Source organism: Cupressus sempervirens, chromosome 3 (genome assembly GCF_028749045.1).
Source record: "Cupressus sempervirens isolate cs-2001-9-10 chromosome 3, ASM2874904v1, whole genome shotgun sequence".
Classification (NCBI taxonomy): Eukaryota; Viridiplantae; Streptophyta; class Pinopsida; order Cupressales; family Cupressaceae; genus Cupressus; species Cupressus sempervirens.
Window position 1 is genome coordinate 320,885,106 of NC_143120.1, and position 22,100 is coordinate 320,907,205.

At 38.3% G+C, this 22,100-nt stretch overlaps 1 protein-coding gene across 2 annotated transcripts in view; it reads right to left on the reverse strand.

Moving 5' to 3' along the window:
* Positions 1-22,100, reverse strand: part of LOC149566284 (NAD(P)-binding Rossmann-fold superfamily protein) — a 206,992-nt gene that overhangs the window by 18,186 nt on the left and 166,706 nt on the right. The gene's annotated exons all lie outside the window — the stretch shown is intronic.

Genomic DNA, 22,100 nt, shown 5'->3' on the forward strand with positions numbered 1-22,100 from the left:
ATTCAGAACTTAAAGACCCATGTTGAAACACAACTATGCACATAGCTTGAAACATACTAATTTCTTTCATCAATCTGAGCTTGAATTAGGATTTCGAAAACGACTGACATGAGAATAAATTCTGTCAACATGTTGGTAAGGTCAGTTAACCCACAACTCTTGTAATGTTTACCATTTCTCGACAAAGAAAAGTCAGGCCAGCCAGTGAATGGTTCTTACATAGAGGCTAGAAATGCCTAGATTGATTGCCATAAACCAAACACAGTTTTGTTAAAATGTTAACACATTACAATAGCATTTGAGAAGACAAAAAGAATTAGTCTCTAGCCTTTCCTTGCGCATAAAATTAGTCTTCCAGTTGTTATCCTTTGTATCTTCTACCATAGTTAACATATAAGTAGGTTTACCTCAATTTTGTTTGTGTCTATAATCTCTTCATATCTCTGAGAAAATGGTGCTGGAAAGCAAACAAAAACATGGCACTAGTACCCATTTCTGGTCTTGGCTCTCTAATTGATAAGTGTAGAAATTGTTACTAGTAGAATTGCAGTGAGCCAGTAGCAGATTTACACAAATATTCTCATTCCAGATTTTAATCGTATACTTTTCTCTAAACTTGGATATTCTAATGAAGTATTCGTGTGCAAATTTAAGACTTAACTCCCAACTCTATTATTGCTGAATTTTATGCCATTTTTCTGCTATACTCTATGTTCAATTGCATTTCTGAGATGGGGGTGGCAGAGGACAGCAGGATGTGTTTAAGGCAAAGCAGTGCTGGAAGTGTAATGTCCCCCTTCCTTAGGTTATGTTGGAATGAGAATAACCTGTAGAGATTTGTTGGTACAATAACTATTGAATTATATTCTAATCAATAAAATTCATTTATTTCTACATAATAATCAAGGATTCCTTCAATCAGGCCTCCTAACCCTTTGGGAGGATCCCTTGTGTTGGAGAATGGCCTTTGATTACTCAGCCTTCTTCCTCGAAAATACTATTCAAGTTGGGCTCCATAATCCTCTGTAAGGATCCCCACGTGTTCTATAGAACGGCCCTCGATTATTTAGCCATCTTCTTGAAGGGTGTCTTTAATGTCATGTCCCCGAATTTTATTTTAAATAATATAATAAAGGACCTTTAGTTAGTTACTTTAATTAATTAACATGGGACCCAAGTTAATAATATTTGTATTTGTGGTTATGATTGATTTAGTATATCTCAGACCCATTTTTATTTTAATTGTTTCTGTATGTGTTGCTGTCGAGTATCTTTGTAAACCCTCGGGAGTTTCTCTGAAGGGTATTTAAGCATGGCATGTAGGTAGTAGTTGTCATGCGATTTGGGTTATTTTCTTTGTACTGCAAATTCCTGTTGGAGATCTCTGTAGTTCGCCATTTCAGAAGTGAAAGATCTTCCCTCCTTGACTAATGCAGTTTCCGCAAGATTCAACCCTCACCCTATTCCGCTAGAACTATATTAATTGCTCAAATCTGGCAAATTTGCACACCATCTTTGTTTGCAAATACATATATCTATATATGTGGAATTGGATTTCGAATACTTGTACTGGCATTGATTGACATGTTTGGTGAATATATTGTTCACATTGTTCTAGAATCTCAGATTGGAGCTCAATCTATGGAAAACAACCCTCTATCATCCTCCTCTCTCCACCGTACGACCACTTGTAACTCTCAAACCGTAGGGATCCATTTCTGCTCCACTATACGAACCTCCATTTCGTTTACCTTCACACACTTGGCTACCCAACTACCGTACGACCATCTCCCCACGGCCAGACTTGGCCATCGTACGGACCTCCACACCTACCGTACTGCCTATCACTGACGGAGCATTTTGTCTCCACTTCTACACTTGGTCAATCTTGCACATTTCATACTATCATACGGTCAACCCAGACAATTGTTCGGCCAACACATCGCATACCATACAAACATCATTCGATTGTGTTTCGAGGTTTTTGAAGCCAAGCAATGTACAGCTGGGAGCGGAACATTACAGTGGTATAGAACAATTGCCTTCGTGTCGAGATCCCCATCAGATCGAGTTCCCCTTTGGATTGAGACCCCCTTCAGACCGAGTTTCCCTTCAGATCGAGTTTCCCTTCGGGTCAAAAATTTCCTTTGGACCGAGTTTCCCTTTGGATCAAGTTCCCCTTTCGACTGAGATTCCCTTCAGATCAAGATCCCCTTAGGATTGAGGTCCCCTTCGCATTGAGATTGCCTTCGGATAGAGGAAGTCATTGTCTTCGAGTCGAGATCCCCTTTGGATTGAATTCCCCTTCGGCTCAAGACTCCCTTCGAACCGAGTTCCCCTTCGGATCGAATTTCCCTTCGAGTAGAGATTGCCTCCGAATAGAGATTCCCTTTGGGCCGAGATTGCCTTCTGGCTGAGATCACTTTCAGGCTAAGTTCATCTTCGAAACATAACATTTAAGGTCTACAAGATTTGTCTATAATCCCTTACATGTCCCTTATAGAATTACTTATGTTTCTACTATAAGTTTCATTATTCAACTCTAAATAAATAGTCGAATACAACATCATCTTTCAATGACTTATTCTTTGATTATTAATCATTTTATTAATATGATCCTATATAGAAATGTGCAAACATCAAGTAAATGAGAATTATTATCTTTAATCTAATTGCTAGTAATTTTTAATTAACTATTGTATTCACCCCTACATACCATCCCCCCATTTTACCTCTCTGGAAGACATGGTTTTGGTGCCCGAACTAGTCTCTTGATCAGTCTTGTTTTCGCTAGGCAGGTAACCCCTCCTCGCATGGGTCCCATGTCTTCTCCCCGCCTTCCACTCTTAATGTCGAATAGTCAAATGTATGACTAACCCTTGGTCGTACTAGTCCGCCACTCGCTGCCAACTCTTATTACTGCCACGCGTTCGCCACCCATTTAAATGTATTTACTGCCTTATCTGCCCACTTTCCAAGACTCCACTCGCCCTTTGTCATTTCCTTGTTAAATTTATGATGCCCTGCTTAGAAATGTGGTCCACTTTGTTTACTTCCTCTTATTGTATTTGATCCTTTGCAGTCTTATGGCTTTCGTGATGTACTTTCTGTTCTTTGGTCCAAGATAATATATATGGTAGTAAGACTTGGACCAGGGCGACCCTAATTGATGACAAGGGGACACTCGTGTTAGAAAACATGGATCACTTTCTACAAATGTAATAATATTGCCATTGTTATAGGTATTTTCCAAATGTAGATCCTAATCTCTTATAAATATAAGAGTAGGAGACATGTTTCATGAAAAGACATGTCTCTATGATTAATCATTATTAATTAATATATATTAACAATATGAATCACAATATAACATGAATTATATTATATATATATATATATATATATATATAGTATAATTATAATATTATATATTTATATGATATATTATATCAACATTGTAACTTATGATTAAATCAATCCAATTTTAACTATAATCTTAACACTCCCTCTTAGCTAGGGAGTATTTGTTATCGAACACATTATGCTTTCAAGCATATGGAGATATATCATCTCAATGTGATATCTTTGGAATGACATATTTAAGGATATCAACATAAATCCATCAACATGCACATATATACATTAACATATATTACATATGGAATTGGCTTCAATTCACTATGATCTAAATTTCTCAACACTCCCTCTTTAGCAAAGAGTGAATTAAAGCAATTTCAATACAAGATTTGAACACCACCTTAAATGTTTCTATGTTAGATTTAAAGTTATGGTGTCTAGCAAGATCTGGCCTGAAGAACCATAACAAATTGATTTTCATGGTGTCTGCCAAAATCCGGCCCGAAGAACCATGATGAGTTGATTATCAAGGTGTCCGACAAAATCCAGTCTAAAGAACCATGATAAGTTGATTATCAAGGTGTCCGGCAAAATCTAGCCCAAAGAACCATGATAACACTTGCTCCTAGACATCCAGCACATTTAGGTGCTACAAGTTAATGTAGAGTATCTTGGAGATAAGTCAAACCATTGACAAGGTCGTAACCTTACAATGGTTACCTTTTGGTTGATACGTTCATTATCATGACTTCCAGCACTCTGGGACAACAACTTAATGAAGTCTATCATGATAGCAGGTCTACCATTTATATGATCATCACCTTACAATGGTTACCTTCTATTAATATATGTCAATAAAAGATCGTCACCTTTCATTTGATATCATATGTGAAATAGTAACCACCATGAACCCAGTTAGAGGGTGGTACAAAGGCTTTCACCTTAATTTTCTCTCACAGAGAAGAATTGTAATGTCCCCATCTTTTTAGCATCTCGGTGGAGTTCTTAGCCTTTACTTTCTCCAAATTAATTTCTTATAAAGTCATTAAATAAATTAAAATTAAAAGGTGACTTTATATTTAATTAATTTAATTTTTTAAAAGCACAACTAATTATTGTATTGGAAAGGGGGAAGCTTTTAGAGAAGGCATTTTCTACAAGTACAACTAATTATTGCCTTGGAAAGGGAGAAGATTCTAGAGAGTGCAATTAAATAATATTTTATTTCCTTCAAGAAGGGTGAGGGAAAAGAATAAATAGAGGCAAAAGCTTCATTGCTAGGCATCCGATTATTGTCAATTGCATTTGATATGAACTTGGGAGAAGAAACTAAAGGTTCCTGATTTTAGTTAGCCATTGGAGAGCATCAATTCTTCAATATTGCAACCATTTAAGGTGGTGAAATATTCACTGAATTTGGAATTCAAGAGAGCTTCATTCTGGAATTCTATTTGTGCTTAAAGTTAAGGAATGATCAAAGGGTTTGAAGAATATTGAAGGACTATCGAGTCCAGGCCTGAAGATTCATTTTTGGCAGCCATTAGTAATTGTTTTTTTCTTGCTGCTACAGTATGCATGAACAGTGCCACACTACAATATTTATGTATCTTTCATCTCCATTTGTGGGTGTCACTATTATCAGGTTCCTCTTGAAACTATTGCTAGTTAGCATTGTAATCTTAGGCATATAATTTTTCTGTTGTAAATGATAATTCAAAATCAGATTTGGCATTGCTGTTGTCACTATTATAAGCCCATTTGTCTTGGCAAATTCATAGCAACATTGTACATGGGAATGAATTCAATAAAGGAGATATATGTTGCATACCATTTGTTTGACGAAATGTCCATCTAATAGCATATATGATCAGCATAATAGTTGTATGCCAATTTTTTGTCAAAATGTCAGTTGGCTGTAGGTATGCATTCCATATCTAGTTTCCATGTATATGTATTGAAAATACCAAAAAGAACTAAACTTGCATATTAGTTCATTGTAAGAGGTATTGTAATATCATTTGTGAACATTCTAAATTTCTTAGCATTATTTAAACTATATCAAACAATCTGAAACACAAAAAAATCAAAAAAGAGAAAGGCAACATACAAGTGTTTAACAATATTCCTTGAAATAAAATCGGTCAGTTTGGCCAAGGGATATTACATTGGTATTAGAGCTTGCTTGCAAAGTGTTTGACAAAATGTCAAACAAATGAACTATAAAAGAATTTGGTGTTTGTTGAAGCTATAACTGGTTGGGGTTATTACAAGAATGCATTACAAGGAGTTTCACTGAGAGCTTCTCCTCAGAAAATATATCATTCACAAAGGATTGCACATAAAAAATTCTCCCTCTGAACAATGATCCTCAAAAGTTAGATCTAGTAGTTACACCCTTGGAGGTTCTCTTCCCCAAGGATTCTTGTCAGACTCACTCTGAATATGATATCTAGTGATAAGTCATCACTTCCTCATGATATAGGAGTAGGCCCATCAAAATCATACAACCACACAGTCCCTCTGAGTATTAATCTTCTAAGCTCCTGTATTGCTTTAGAAGAAGTGTCATACTCCCTCTTTATGTAGAAGAATCTCATAATCTCAATCATCAAAGATATTTGCTTCTTGACAGATGCATTAGACTCACTTTAGACATCCTCTACCTGCTTGTTCAAACAGATGTGCAAACTCCCTCTAGCCATCAATCTTTTGAGGTCTTTTACCTTTGAAGAAGTGATAGGCTCCCTCTGAATCTTATATCAATCTCCCTTCTCCTGAAAGAACATTCTCAAAGGAAAAGATCAAGGCAAATAGCCCATATAAAAATATAAATAAGAGAGGGACTACACTGATTAGATAAATAAAATACTTATCTACATGCCAATATATAAATACGCAGAAGTGTCTACATATAAATATGCTCCTACGTATAAACATGTCATATCATTTTCATAAAGTGAAAGTAAAATTAATAACTTTTCATAACTTATTGAGCCCCATTGGTCATTAGCTTAGTCTTCACCTATCTAAGTAATTTTATTTATTTTACTAATCCATTTTATTGCATATATTATGATCAATTAATATTCAACTTACACTCACCTCTTTTGCCATGTGGGACTCAATGTTCTTTACCGCTTATTTGGGGTTCCTTGTTCCATGTCATGAATGTCAGTGAGCCTTAAATATCTCATTCAAACTTATTACAAGTTTTGACCTGTTCCACTTCACGTGGATGAATTGTTCATATACCTCAAACGGCTGATATCACTTTTTTAGTCTCCACATAAGATATCTTGCCAGGTTGCTGCTCATTTTCATTTGTGATTTTGACCAGAATATTGCTCACCTAATGCACAGTGTCCACATGTTTCCATGATTCCATGATGTTGCTTAATGTGCCCACCTTTTGGTCGGTTCCTTTTTTTCTCACATACCCCTTTGCCTTTTATAGTATACTCCCCTCTTATTATTGTCCTTTTCTTTGGCATGTAGGAATGTCTTTTGTTTTTGAATTTACTATCTCTTTTCTATTTTCTTTTATATTCACCGACTTCTCCTTCGATTGAAATTTTTATCCATAGAATAACATACAATATCAATGGCTTTTTTCATGATTAATCACTGTGTCAGGAATTGCAGAGACAGATATAGCTATTACTGGATAATGGTTTATTTCAGAATGTCTGAGTCCGTATATATGTTGTTGACAACCCATCATGCATATGAATCTGAGACAACTAGATTTGGACTGACTCTAAACAAGGCTATTTTATAGGCCCTCTAATTTGTGGTGCAATGACTCTTTGCTGGCTTGAGACTACATAATCACTTTCCATATGCTAATTAATTACCTTGGTTATGTGTATGTTCTTACACTTTATTATTACCCAAGGACCCTTATGCTTACATCACAATATAAGCACATAGCAGGGACATATTCCACAAACCTTGTGATACCTACGAGCCTTCCTTGTCTCAAGAGCCATCTCGATTTAATGTCAAGTTATGCCTTATAGTAATTTCCCAGGGATGTGATGAAAAAAGTGTGGGTGTTGCCTCACTTCTGATCAGTTTACTTGTCTGTCAATACGTTCACAGTGATATGACACCTACCAGGAAAGTGATAACCACCAATCTCCCAGTCCTCTATGTTCCTTGAAGTTGAGAATCATTCAATGAGGATAGCCACATCCTCAGTGAAAAATGAATGCCGCTGTCACAGATATCATCCTGTAGTCTTGCTTATAATTGTCATTTTATTCCATATATAAACACCTACCCCATGAAATCTGCTCCATGCTAATGTATCTTCACCAAAAAATCTGGAGACTCAAAAACATTTTCAGTTGGTATTATCTATGATGCATGTTAGTATTAACAAATGATGCAGTATCGAACCTAGATATAACACTTCTCATCAAATGCTCGCATAACATAGATTCTTGACAATATTAGGTTACAACCCTATAGCCTAAGCTTTTCACATTGGATGTTAATGTTGGAGAATATTGTGTCACCAGCTAACAACTTCCTCATAGTTATCATTTGCACATCTTAATATTGGAATGTTGAGGAGATGCCAAAAATGATTCCCCGTAATAGGTCTCAACCATTCGCTCTCTCGATATCAGTTTGATAATGTATTTGTTGCCACCCATAATGCATGTCGAGCACTTAGATCTAACTTATTATCCTTGCTTGGAATGCTTTCCTGCCACATACTCCAAACTCACAATAAGGAGATGTACCACAAGTGTTGCTACTTCAGGTATTCTGCCCATAAATATATCTAGTGCGGAAATAGATATATATATATATGTGTGTGTGTGTGTGTATTTATTTCTTTATTTAACTGTATCAAAGGGTTCTCTTGGCTTCATTGTCAAGCCAAATTCATAAAGATTCATACATGTTGACCGACTGAACGGAATCTGTAATGTCCAATTTTTAGCAGGTTCCTGCAGTTGGCCAGGTCAATTCACCATCGCGACCCTCGTAAGCTGACAGTAGGATTTGAGGGTCTTAGTTGTGTAGTTATAGACTTTCCAGCAGCCTATGGTGTGTTTTGGCTCCGTTTGAGGGACTTACTATTTATAGTAAGTCAATCTATTGGTTCCGATGAGCTCAATTGAGTCAGAGGAGTTGGAGGATGCTCTCAATTTTTATTTCGAGCTTCCGGTTTAGTCTCCAAGAATCTTAGAGGGAGCGTCTATTTATAGTAAGTCACCCATTAGGTTCATTCATCATCTTTGATTGTCAAGATCACTTTGGTGTTGTCAGATTTCAATTCTGATGATTCTCAGTTGTTTTCGCAAGACGGGTGAATTATTATTATTATTCATCTAAATACGTTGAGGTTGCTATTTTTGTTAGTGTTGTTGGTTGGTCACCTCAGTGTCACAACTCATTGGAACCAGGATGAAAATTTTTAAATCATGGGAACAAGAAACAATGGCCTTACAAGTTAGAATTTGAAGTTATAGGGGAAAAGGTCATTTTCGGAGCCAAAAGCAATTAATAAATTAGTTTATAATGGCACTTTATTATGTTTTAATGTTGTGTGTAGGAAGCTTCTTAAGTGAAGTTCATTTGGTATGCCATTTGGAGATTATAAATATGAACCCATTTGATGAGTAAAGCATTCGATTGATTATTTTCTTTTGTTGCCTGTGAATAGTTTCTGAGATTGCCGATTTCTTTGCCCTTGCTGAGGTTTGGAATTAAGAAGTGCGTGGTAATTCACAGCTGAAGTATTGTGAATTAATTTTTGAGAATTGCCTTAAATTGGCCTGTCTTGAGCCCCAATGTAACCTATCCTGTCTACCCTGTCATCCATCCTGAAATGATCCTCGATCCTGTGCCTGTCATCATCCCTGGGCCCTGCATCCACATGTGACCTGTAGGAACCAACAGAAATATCTCGGTCTCTCACTCTACCCCACTCCAGAGGCAAAGCTAACTGCTGCAAGGTGTTGGACAACTATTGGAGAACATCTGTCATCTGCTATTACTCGATTGTGATATTTCGGAATGCTTGCAAGGCATCTCTATCAACCTGAACATCTGTAGCACATTGTCCAGAACCACTAGAACTACCCACCATGCCAAACTGAATCTCCGACTCTCCCTCTCTGGGAGGTACATTTTGATCGTTGCGAGTGTAGTGCATTCCAGTTACAAATCTTCGATCACCATCCATACTTCAGGAAGTAGAATAATAAAAGTATGCCTCTGATAATTTCTAAGCCCAATTCCTGTAGGCTAGCAGGAAACTGCTCTGATACCATTGTAAAACTCCCAACTAGCTTCCAATTTGTACAACTTATTTCTTGCAATTTTTTGAACAGTATATAAAACATTTACCTTATTTTCTACTGAAATTCAATTTTTAACAATAACTAGAAATTTGAAAGAGATTATGGACATTAACTAGTCAATATTTTATTTCTCTACAATTTCTTTGAAAACATACATTTGAACCACAAAATTAAAATAAAGCACCTGGTCTACAATTACATGATCCAAATCGTTGTCCAGTTGTACTCTTTAATTGTCCACCAACTGTAATAGAAGAAGGCTAACCTTGTTGATTAATGGCAATGCCAAATGGAGGAATTTGGTGGCAGGTAGAAAGTCCACAAGAAAATGTGAATCTCTATTTCACCAAGTGTGGATTGGCAGGAAAATAATGCAGGCCTCAATTACCACTTCACAACCTTCGAATGCCATCCAAAACTTAGCTCTTCATAAATTCTAAATGCCGCCCAAACTCAATAATGCAAATATTTAATGACGTTTGGCCTCAATATGATTGACATCTAACAAAGTCCGCTTGCTTGCAACCTTGGCCACTGGTATTGATAGGAGACAATTTCCAATATAAATCCGAACTCCAATTTCGCTTCTCAAGTTTAAAACATGAGTCTCCACGCTTCCTAGTATAATTCAGTGACAGAAATCTCCAAGCCACAATTGAACACAATAGGAGAAATTAGATAATTGTATACTTCAGCACAATTATCAAATGAAATAACTCGAACTTCTTCAAACCCCAAGTAGATGATATGAGCAAATAGATATATAAAAACAAGATGATGTCTCCTCAACAAAAAGCTGAATTTATAACACAAATTGAGCCATCCGGCTTGACTCTAATACCTCCTGCTTAAAAGGCAACTTTATAATATAAAGTTATAAGACTTTATAATATAAAGTACTATATGTATTAAATGTGAATTAAATCGTCATTAAGTCAATAAGCATGCCGATAAAGACTTCAATAAAGAATTCTAGAGAGATCAAATATCCAAAACCGGAGAACTATCCTGCCTGAACTACTCAATCCAAAAATGGCAACTAACCAAAAGGGACTTACTAAAAATAGTAAGTCCAAAAATAGCAATCTCATGACAAAGACCCCCAAATCCAGGCATCACCTCATGAGAGTCATGATAATGAGCTGACAAATCCACACTCTAAAGACCTACTAAATCAAAGACATTACATTTGTTTCTTTGTATTGCAAATTCCCGTTGGGATTCTCTATTGTTCGCCATTTCGAAAGTGAAAGACCTTCCCTACTTACCTATTATGGTTTTGATGGGATTTCAACCCTCACCCTATTCCGTCAGTGTATAACTTGGCTCGGAGCTAGCATGCTATTTGCAACTATAATATTGGCTTGGATCCAAATTGATGTAAGCTAATGGATGGCGACACTCAAGATGATCGATACAAGATGGTGGATGACATCATTTACTTTAAGAATCGGATATACTTAGTGCTTGAATCAAAATTGAAGCAAAAAATCTGAAGGAAATGCATGCCTCACCCTTGGCTGAACACCCTGGGTTTCTCAAAACCTATAGACAGCTTAGGAAGAGGTTTTTGTGGAAGGGACTTAAAGGTGATGTTTTGCAATACATACAAGAATGTGCAGTCTGCCAGCAAAATAAATCTAAACACACTTTTACCTGTTAGGCTATTCCAACCCTTGCCAATACTAGAACAGAAGTGGGAAAGTATCTCTATGGACTTCATCACCAGACTTCCTAAAGTAAATGGAAAGTAATGTATCTTTGTGGTGGTTGGCAGATTGACGAAGTATGCACACTTCTCCATCTCCTCAGATTTTCAAGCCGCACAAGTAGTCGACTTATGTTTCAAAGAAGTTTTTCATCTATATGAGTTACCCCAAAACATTGTTAGTGAAAGGGATGGTCGGTTTCTCAGTATTTTCTAGACAACATTGTTTTAGTTGGCAAGAACAAAATTGTCACCAAGTACTAGCTACCACCCTCAGACAAACAAGCAGATGGAAATTGTGAATAAGTAGTTGGAAGGCTACCTCTAGAACTATGTTTCGACGAAGCAATGGGCATGGGTCAGATGGATGCATTTGGGGGAATATTGTTACAATACAAGTTATCACAAGTCTATTGGGATGGCACCCTTCAAAGCACTACATAGATATGAACCCCTTTCATTTATCAATATGGTACTTGGTGACAATCACGCGCCAAGGGTGAGGGACTAGCTTCAAGAGGGGCAAGACATCCTGAGCTTCTTGAAGAACTTACAAAGGGTGCAGAGCCAACAAAAGATCGATGCCGATAAACACCAAATCGAGAAAATTTTTGAAGTGGAAGACTTGGTCTATCTCAAGTTTCAGCCATACAAGCAATCCTCATTCAAGGAAAAAGGGAAAGAAAAATTGAAGCCATGCTTTTATGGTCCATATCATGTAACTCGCTGCATTGGTGAAGTTGCCTATGAACTAGAACTTACAGAAAGAAGCCACATCCATAACATCATTCATGTCTCCAACCTGAAGAAAGCCATGGGACAAAACATTGCAGTGACCATAGATCTTCCACCACTCAATGAAGAAGGGAAGCTCATGTTAGAACCGATCGAGTTCATTGATGTACGGGAGAAGATTCCACGGAACCATGCCATGAGGGAATACTTGGTACGCTAGAAATACTTGTCGCTAAACGACACGAGTTGGGAAAGTGAACACATTCTTCAGCATCCGACATTGCATTTGTTTGAGGACAAGCAAATTTTGGGACAAGAGGACCATAATGTTCCCGTCATAAAATAAATAAATAATCAAATCATTGTTTATGGGCCGATTGATTTAGTATATCTCAGACCCATTTTAATTTAATTGTTTCCATAGGTGTGGTCATTGGCTATCTTTGTAAGCCCTCAGGAGTTCCTCCAAAGGATATTTAAGCATGGCATGTCGTAGCAGTTGGTATGCGATTTTGGATTATTCTTTCTCTATTGGGATTCTCTGTTGTTCACCATTTCGAAAGTGAAAGAACTTCCCTACTTGGCTATTACGGTTTCGATGGGATTTCAACCCTCATCCTATTCCATCAATGTATAACTTGGCTCAAACCTGGCAAATTTGAGCACCATCACTGCTTGCAACTATAATATCGGCTTGGTTCCAAATTGATGTTTTGTGTGTATTAAATCTTCATTGTTTATCTCATTTGGTAGGCCGAACGTAATTATAAATCTCTACAATTATTTGTTATATTTAGAGCAGTATGCATTCCTATCATACCTCCCTCCATTACTCCCTCCAATACCTGATCCACACGCCCATAACATCCTTCTCGCTCCACCGTGTGGTCTCATTTACACCTTGGCTTCCATACAGACATCACTCTTAGGCTATACAGAAAACCTAGCCCCTCCTCGGTGTACGAACAACTCCACCCTAAGGCCACATAGCACACGCTTCACCGTATGGTCAACCCTTCATCGTACAGCGAGATAGGCTCTCCCATTTCCACCGTACGGTCAACCCTAGCATCATCGTACAGCCAACATACCTCATACCATACAACATCATTTGATTGTGTTTCGTGTTTGGATATTGCGCAACATACAACCTAGGAATGGAACATTAGACATTGATCCAAAGATGAAGTTTGCTGCAATGATGATTGAATATAAGGTGTATCACTCAAGCAGGAAGAATACCATTTCGACTTCTGCTATGCTTACTACTCATCGGTGTTTATTGTGCAAGGCAAAGGATACTTATCGCATGTAGTATAGTAAGATGTAACACAAACCAGATACTTTATTCATATGTGCAATATGCTCATTACAATGATTACAACAATGATCCAAAGTCCCTTCTGGACGATGTACATAAACTTTCCCGAAAGGGTGACTCAACCATCACATGCCCTTTTGGATACTATTCTACCCGTTGGCTACAATATAGAATTTACCGAAAACATCATCCCCCCCAAAAAGTAAAGTCATCTCCTGACGACAATACAACAAAATTCAAAATAAACAACTAATTACATCAATGTATAGATACTAAGTAGAGGGATGCGTCCTTGGTCATCTGCGCCCTCAGTTAGAATGCATGGAGAGGTGTAGACAAGTGAGATTGGCACTGAATCCGAAGAAGTACAAATTCATGGTACCACAAGGGAAGCTGCTCAGACACATAGTTTGTAAAGCAAGGCTGAAGATGGATCCGGACAAGGTTTGCGTAATCTTGGATATGCCACCATCAACGGATGTATCTAAAGTAAAGTCATTTCTTAGGCACATTGGATATTACTAGAGATTTATTAACTTTGCGAAGATTTCCTACCCGCTGGACAAACTCACCTATAAAGGTGAACTTTGCAAATGGGAAGCGGAACAGAATGAAGCTTTAGAGGGATTGAAAATGAGGTTGGCCACGACACCAATTCTAACCTATCCGAATTGGGATAAGGAATTTCATGTTCATGTAGATGCATCGAATTATGCCATTGGAGCAACACTACCGCAAATAGGTGACCACGGATTGGACCATCCAGTGTATTTTGCAAGTAGATTATTATCTAAGGTAGATAAAAACTACAATATGATGGAGCGAGAGGCACTAGGGATGGCATACGCAGTACAAAATTCAGATATTATTTGTTGGCGACATCGTTTGTATTCTATGTAGACCATCAAGCACTACAATATCTAGTAAATAAGCCAATTATTTAGGGAAAAATAAGTCGATGGTTATTATTATTGCAAGAGTTCACATTCAAAATTGTGGTGTGGCTAGGGAAGAGTCATGTAAGCGTAGACCACTTGTCGAGGATAAGATCTGGAGAGCCACCAAAGGGAGTCAATGATGATTTCCCTAACATGCAGTCATTTCACGTTGCAGTACTGCTGTCCTAGTACGCACATGTCAAGGAGTATCAATCAATGGGAAAGTTTCCTAGCGAGATGCTACCAAATGAGAGAAGGAAACTAGTGCTAAGGAGCCAAACATTTCAGTTGATTAATGGGCCACTGTACAAAATGAGACCCGATCAAATTCTAAGGTGGTGCGTCCTAGAGGAGAAAATTCCAAAGGTATTGAAGGAAGTGCATGAGGGACCGGCAGGAGGACACATGGGACCAGACACAACTAAGTGAAAGATACTTCTGGCAGGATTATGGTGGCCAACCATACACAACTGTAACATCTAATTATTCTACCTCTTTATGAACATCAGGTTATTCTACAATTACAATTCAGCTGATATGATATATCTAAACTAATACTGAAGTTTAATCTAAAAACTCTAAATCTATTTTCATTTTTGATTATCAAATTTATTCTAAATTATTGACAGAAAAACTGTATCTATTCTACTTTAGGAATCAATTTATGATACATCTAATTACAGGGAAGAATCTACCAATTATAGAAATAAAGAAAAATGAAACAAAGATACGTACTGATTTACTTGAAAGACCTTTCCAATTAATTGACCAAGCTCTGACTTTGGTGAGAGGAGAAGCATTAACGTAGGCTTAACCTCCCAACCGCGGACCTTTTACTTATCCCCCACAAGTTCTAAATAAATAGAACGGCCCTCCCTACCTTGAGGTCAGGCTTGGGATGTTCATCGATCCAGTCATCGGAGTACTCAGGTGGGTTGAGGTCCCAACAACTATTCGATTGAATAGTTTAAGTATCAGGACAACAACATGATCATTTTGTTGTGGCATGTTCGCCCTTTTATCGCCCTAGCCAGGGATTTCAAAGGTGGATTTTTATAACCCAATCTCCACCGCTCAGCTTGACAATTAATTCTTCAAAGTGGGTTTACATGAGCTAATCAGATTATATATATTTATTAACAATTACTGATAACCTTTCTTATTTTTCTTGTGACAGATTCATCTACACTTTTCACCATCAGCAGATCGTTAGATCGGTGATTCCTCGGTGCCTGAATCCATTATAAGATTTTGGTTCTACCTACTCAAATCTTTCTTAGTATTCGGACTTGATCTTTATTACTGGTTTTTATGGATTTATACAGAACAGTTTAAAACATAACTTCAAAGGTTTATGTCATGGATTGATATTGGTATAATTTCACACAAGAAAGAAATATCATTGAGGTAAAATCAGACAAACAAAGAGATCAGAGGTCTTATTAATTTCTTTATCAACTCAGTTTTAGACACTGCTTACTGTTATTGCTGAACAACTAACGTGATAAGCACAAGTGATGAAATATGTCTCAATCTGTATATTCATCTTATTCACAGTGATTCAACTCGGCTCATAAAAGAGGATAGGAAAAGAGATGGAAATGAAACGTATGCAAGAAAATGTAAACATTTCCAGTTCACCCTTACTTGTCTGTAGTATACTGTGCGTCCTGATTGAAGAAGTGTACAGCCCACCCTGAAGTTCGTAGCTCAGACTGTATGCAAGGATGGCTTCACGTAAATACCGTTGAATGATTTGTAATGCAAGCAGAATTTAAAGCATTACCTTGGAGGCTGAACAGAGAGGTCGATGAATATTTGGATGGAAGACTCAGGGCAGATTACACACAGCAGAGAGAGACTTCTTCATGCACTAGCTCGGGTTACAGAGAAACGAAAACTCAGACCAAGGCAAGAACATGAATAGGCGGATATCTACTTCTTCTTGTCTCCTGAAAATGACAAGACAACATATAAATTGATATGCATGGCTTTACATCTTCCGCCGTTACAAGAATACATTGCGGTTTGAAATTCCATCGATTGGAATACGAATAGTTGGAACAAGAGGTGGATAAAGGTTTTACTAATATAAATTTTAATGTTGTATTATTATTTTGGTTAAATTATAATTAAGTATAAATAAGGTGACATTATTGTATTATAGATCTAATATAATAGTGCCACTTTACAAATATTTAATTATGATTTTAATCAAAATAATGATATTACTATTAAATAAAGGTAAGAATTTTCTTATTTAGTTTTTTTTTTTTAAATCTTATATTATTTTTAGCTCATGTAACTTCCCACTTTGTTATTTGTTGTCAAGCTTTAACAATCCTGCCATGGTGACTTTTGATCAACCCTGATATTCCTGATAATTTTATCATATGATCATTCCATTTCCGTATGACCTCATTTCATAATGCTTCTCCTCCTTTTCAAGTCTTTATCTTGCAACATTCAAAACAATCATTCTCGCCAAAACATCAATTTCATAATTAAATATTATTGTTAGGAATTTCATCATACATAATAACTGATTGAACAATGGTTAAAGAAAAATTATATTCATTTCGGCTATCACCTATATTCATTTCACATGAACTCAACGGCTATAAACTATATTCATTTCGCATGAGCACAACGGCTATAAACTATATTCATTTCACATGAACACAACGGCTATAAACTATATTCATTTCACATGAACACAACGGCTATAAACTATATTCATTTCACATGAACACAACGACTATAAACTATATTCATTTCACATGATCACAACGACTATCTTTTAAAAAGAAATTAGGGCAAAAATTGGGATGTAACAACAACAAAGCCAAAGAGTGGGTTGTTGCATGCGACACATGTCAGCGAGCTGGAAAACCATTGAAGAGGAACTTCATGCCTCTAAATCCTTTGCACATGCAAGAGCTTTTTGAAAGATGGGGATTGGACTTTGTCGGACCCCTGAAGGTAAGCAAAACTAGAAGGTGCAAATACATCGTGGTGGCGATAGAGTACCTGACCAAGTGGGTGGACGCATGTGCACTAACAGACAACTCAACAGTGAGCACAGCAAGATTTATTTATGAGTAAATCATCATCAGGTACGAGATTCCACTGCAATTGACAAGTGACCAGGGAGGACACTTTGTTAATCACGTCATCTGACTGCTCACTACTAAATTCAAAATTTATCATTCATTGTCGAGCCCATATTACCCGAGAGCCAACGGACAAGCTGAAGCTACGAATAAGATTCTACTTAGAGTGATTTATAAGTCTTGTGCAGTTCAGGGAGAAGATTGGGAAGAAAAGCTACCATCAGCCTTATGGGCGTACTATACTGCATATAAAGTAACTACCGAACACACTCCGTTCTAGCTGATATACGAACAAGGTGCAGTGGTACTGAGTTTGAGGATAGCAATCGAGAACAAACTGGGCGACATGGAAAGCCTAAGGGAGAGATTGTACAACTTGAACAAAATGGATGAGCGACGACTGCAGGTACAGTGAGCCATGGAAGTTACACAAAACATGCAGAAGGTGTGGCATGATAAGCATTTAAAATTAAATAAGTTTCAACTGGGCTAGTTAGTTTTGAAGTATAATGGGCAAAATGAGATCAGGCCAGGAAAGTTCAAAGTTAGATGGGTTGGGCCATACAAGATACGAGAAGTTGGCGATAATGGGCCAACCAAGCTATGGATGTTAGACAGAAAGGAAGTACCCGACGCAGCAAATGGGTCAAAGTTGAAAATCTATCATGAAAGAAGTAATGCGCTCCAATGAACAAACAACTGAGGAAAATTAATGAATATTAATGTATATGTAAATAGGTGTAAATAAAGAATTAAAATTTCCATAGTTGGTAGAAGCAGGAATATGCAAGGAATGCAGATAAAGCAACAAGACAGGCATAGTACAATCATTATTAGTCACCGTACGACTTACAACAAAACTAGGAGAAAGAGACAAAAGTATCATTGCGGCTGTAGGACCACCACAAAGAGAAGGAATAGTGTCATACGGGTGTACAAGCAACAAGTAAAGACTAACCGATGGACAATTACAAAAGCAATTCACTGTGAAAACCGTACCGTATGGACATCACTATGCACTGTACAACATCCATGTGAGGAGAGATAAATGTACGAACACACGACTCGACAAGCAATTAATATCGTATGGCCTTACGGTAAACAAAGGCAAGGGAAGCTAGGTCCAACATTGTACCATATTGCAGCCGTATGAAGATGATCCAAGCAAAAAGGAAGACCGTACACCCATCCAATGCAGATGATACTGTCCAGACTTGGAGAATAGGGGATTAAATCAAGATACATCGTACGGCTAGGAAAGTTGCAAAAAGAAGTCATACAAGCACCGTACGACCTGATTGATTGAAGGATTGGAGATCACCAGGAAAGAGACTAACCATACGATGGTCGTACGACAACCTAAGCCTTAGTACAGCTAAGGAAAAAGGGGAATATAAAGAAAAACTAAAGCCATATGGACCTGCAATAAGGAGCTACAAACTTAATGAAGGAAAATTCGGGAGCAGCAAAACCAGACTTGGAAGAACATTACTCCATTCGTATGGTCATAGTGAACAGGAGAACATAACTGCACTTCTTAGGAAGCAGAAGCCGTACAACCTCTGGAGGGAAAATCATAGCCGTACAACATAGAGAATTTAGGAAAGAGAGAAGTCGTACAGTCTCAAGAGGAGGCAAGAGCTGTATAGATCCGTACGGATGCCAAGACAGGAGAGGGATTTCGAAACAATACTGTACGGATAGGTAACTAACCTAACCAATTTGTGTTCAACAAAACAACAAAAAGGAGCTATTATGCATTCAGCTGGAAAAAGAGCTTGGAAAAAGAAATTGGATGAAGATTCAGCCATGAACAGGAATGTAAAAACGTTGCCATCTAGAGTCCGTGTAGCAGGAGGAACCAATACAGGACCAAGCAAAAAGAAAGTGAAGCAACTAACATAGTCGACTTCGATGGATATTCCTACAGTGCCATAATGTTACATTTGAAGGATTGAATGTAGCACAATGCCGGAAGTGGTGGCAAGAGACACTAGATAACCATCTTGTGAAGGCCAGCATTCGAAAAGCACAGGTGGAATGGGTGATACAAATGCCAGTATTCTATATCAAAAATTATGAAGGGTTTCTACACATCATGATAGAAACATATGATAGGTTCTTTCGAACCAGTACGTTTGCTTACCTTGGCTACAACTTGGTGATATCATTCAAACCGACGGGCTTCACACGGGTATTCAGGATACTTGTCCATGCTCAAGGGGGAAGGCAAATAGAAAGCAAACCCAAAAAGATGAGCCAGGAAGTAAAAATATAGTTGATACAGCCCGTGTGTGGGGACCTAATGCAGGCGGAACAGGAAGCTCTCTTTGACACATCAAGGGGCAGAGGGTTGAAGAAATCCAATGTGCAAGAAGGTCACTGGTGCTGTTTGATGGACGTTGCGAAGAGTCGCCTCACAAGTTCTACCCACACCTTAGATATTTTATTTCCACATGTGGCGATGATGAACAGGATTCTACACAGTAGGGTGTATGACTAGGCCGCATTGTTGGCTGAACGGATGTATGAATTCATGACATTACAACAAAAGACATTCTACATGCTGCATTATGCCATCGGCCTATTCTTGGAGGCAACGACGCGGGTAATCCCCAATGATGTACTGGAGGCCAAACTGGGACCACTCGCGCCAAGTGAACCACCAATTATGTAGTGGAGACATCTTGATACACTTGGCAACAAGACCATCGGGCAAAAACAACCGAGACTAGATAGGGGAAATACTGACAGTAGTCGAGAGGAGACTTCTTTGGAGGAAAGTTGAACCGATGGGGAGGAGGAAGAGGACAATGAGGCAGAGGTAATTACAGCTACACCATTGAGATTCCCATAGCCTGCACTTTCAGCTACGGCACATCTGACTCCTATTGGTATACAAGGCATTCCGGGTTTTGGTCAGCTCAAGCAACCAGTAGTGATGACACCGGTTTCAGTTGCAACGCAAGCAGCCATAGAGACGCGAGCTATTCTAGAGGCAGTAGCAGAGGCACATCTGTCACCAATGGAGATAGCCGCTCCGGAGGTAACAATGGAGCTTGCTTGTGAGGCTTTACTAGAGGGTGAGGATGAGGTACTTGTACTTGATACAGAGATGGACACAGAGGTAGGAGTAATGGAGATACCAACAGGCAAGGGTTTGAGGGCACCGGGTGTCCAATTGGACGTAATAGGTTCAGATGCAGTGGTTATGGTGGATACGACATTGTTAGCATCACCTGATGAGACAGAGAGTAGAACCTAGAAGTTGCTGAGTATGCAGTTCCACTGTACCCCAGCACCTCGAGTGGCGTACCTACAAACACCTACGCGAGAAGCAATTCCGGAGGAAAACCTTTATAGGTACAAGACGTGGAGCAAACACAGGATGAGAGACTACCGCATAGCATTGTAGAGTGGATGGCAGAAGCAATAGAGGGCTATGGGTGCGCAACAGGAGCATCCAGAAGCGTTGGAAGCAATAAGGAGAGGCATTCTTTGTTCATATAGTAGCTCTAGCGACTCGGGCTTGCCAGGTGGTGGCCTCTGTAGAAATTCAAGCTTTGGACTCAGTAGTAAAGGAGCTTGAGGGAGTAGTATCCTTCATGAGATTAGGATGCCCAGCTACCATTACAGTCTATTTCGAGGAACAAGGATGGCTGAGTGTGGAGACTACAGAGATGCGACAGGATTGGGCCACAACGAGAGGTCTTGGTATGGAAAGCCGAGTAGAGACTTTGACTCATGAGATAGTGGAGATACACAGGGAGGCATATTACACCCTTCGGAGGAGCCAAGTAGACCAGATAGCAGCTGAGAGGGCTCGAGAGGAGTCAACTGCCAGGTTAGCCATGGAGAGGGTAGCTTGGGAATCTGAGCGGGCAGCCTTCTTAGACATACAAAGTCAGCTACAGAAATTGGCAATGGAGAAGGAACAAATAGCAGCAGAGAAGAGAGTAGCAGATGAGAAGGACAAAGAGCTAGGAGAGATTGTCGAGATCATGCAGTTAACTTTAGAGCTTTAGATGGAGGCGCAAGTGGAATTGAAAATTCGGAAGGAGCAAGTCTACAAGCTACAGGTAGAGCTAAATGAACTGAGGGCGCAGACGACCAATACGCTAGGGACACGTCCCTCTGCTTAGTATCTATACATTGATATAATTAGTTGTTTATTTTGAGTTTTGTTGTATCGTCATCCAAAGACGACTTTACTTTTTTTTGCAGAGCGGGGGGATGATGTTGTCAATAAATTCTTTATTGTAGCCGACAGGTAGAATAGTATCCAAAAGGGCGCGTGATGGTTGAGTCACCCTTTCAGGAAAGTATATGTACACCGTCCAGAAGGTACTTTGGCATCATCATGGTAATTGTCGGAATAATTGTAATGAGCATATTGCATATATGAGTAAAGTATCTATTCTATGTTATATCTTACTATACTACATGCAACAAGTATCCTTTTACCCTATATGGTAAACAATTGGATGGTCAAGGAGAATGTCAACTATGACATATGTGAAGCTATGAAAAAGCACTTTTGTTTGAATAAGGAGAAGATCAAGAAAGATAAGAGACAACCATTTAAGTGCAGCCAATTACTTATGGGTT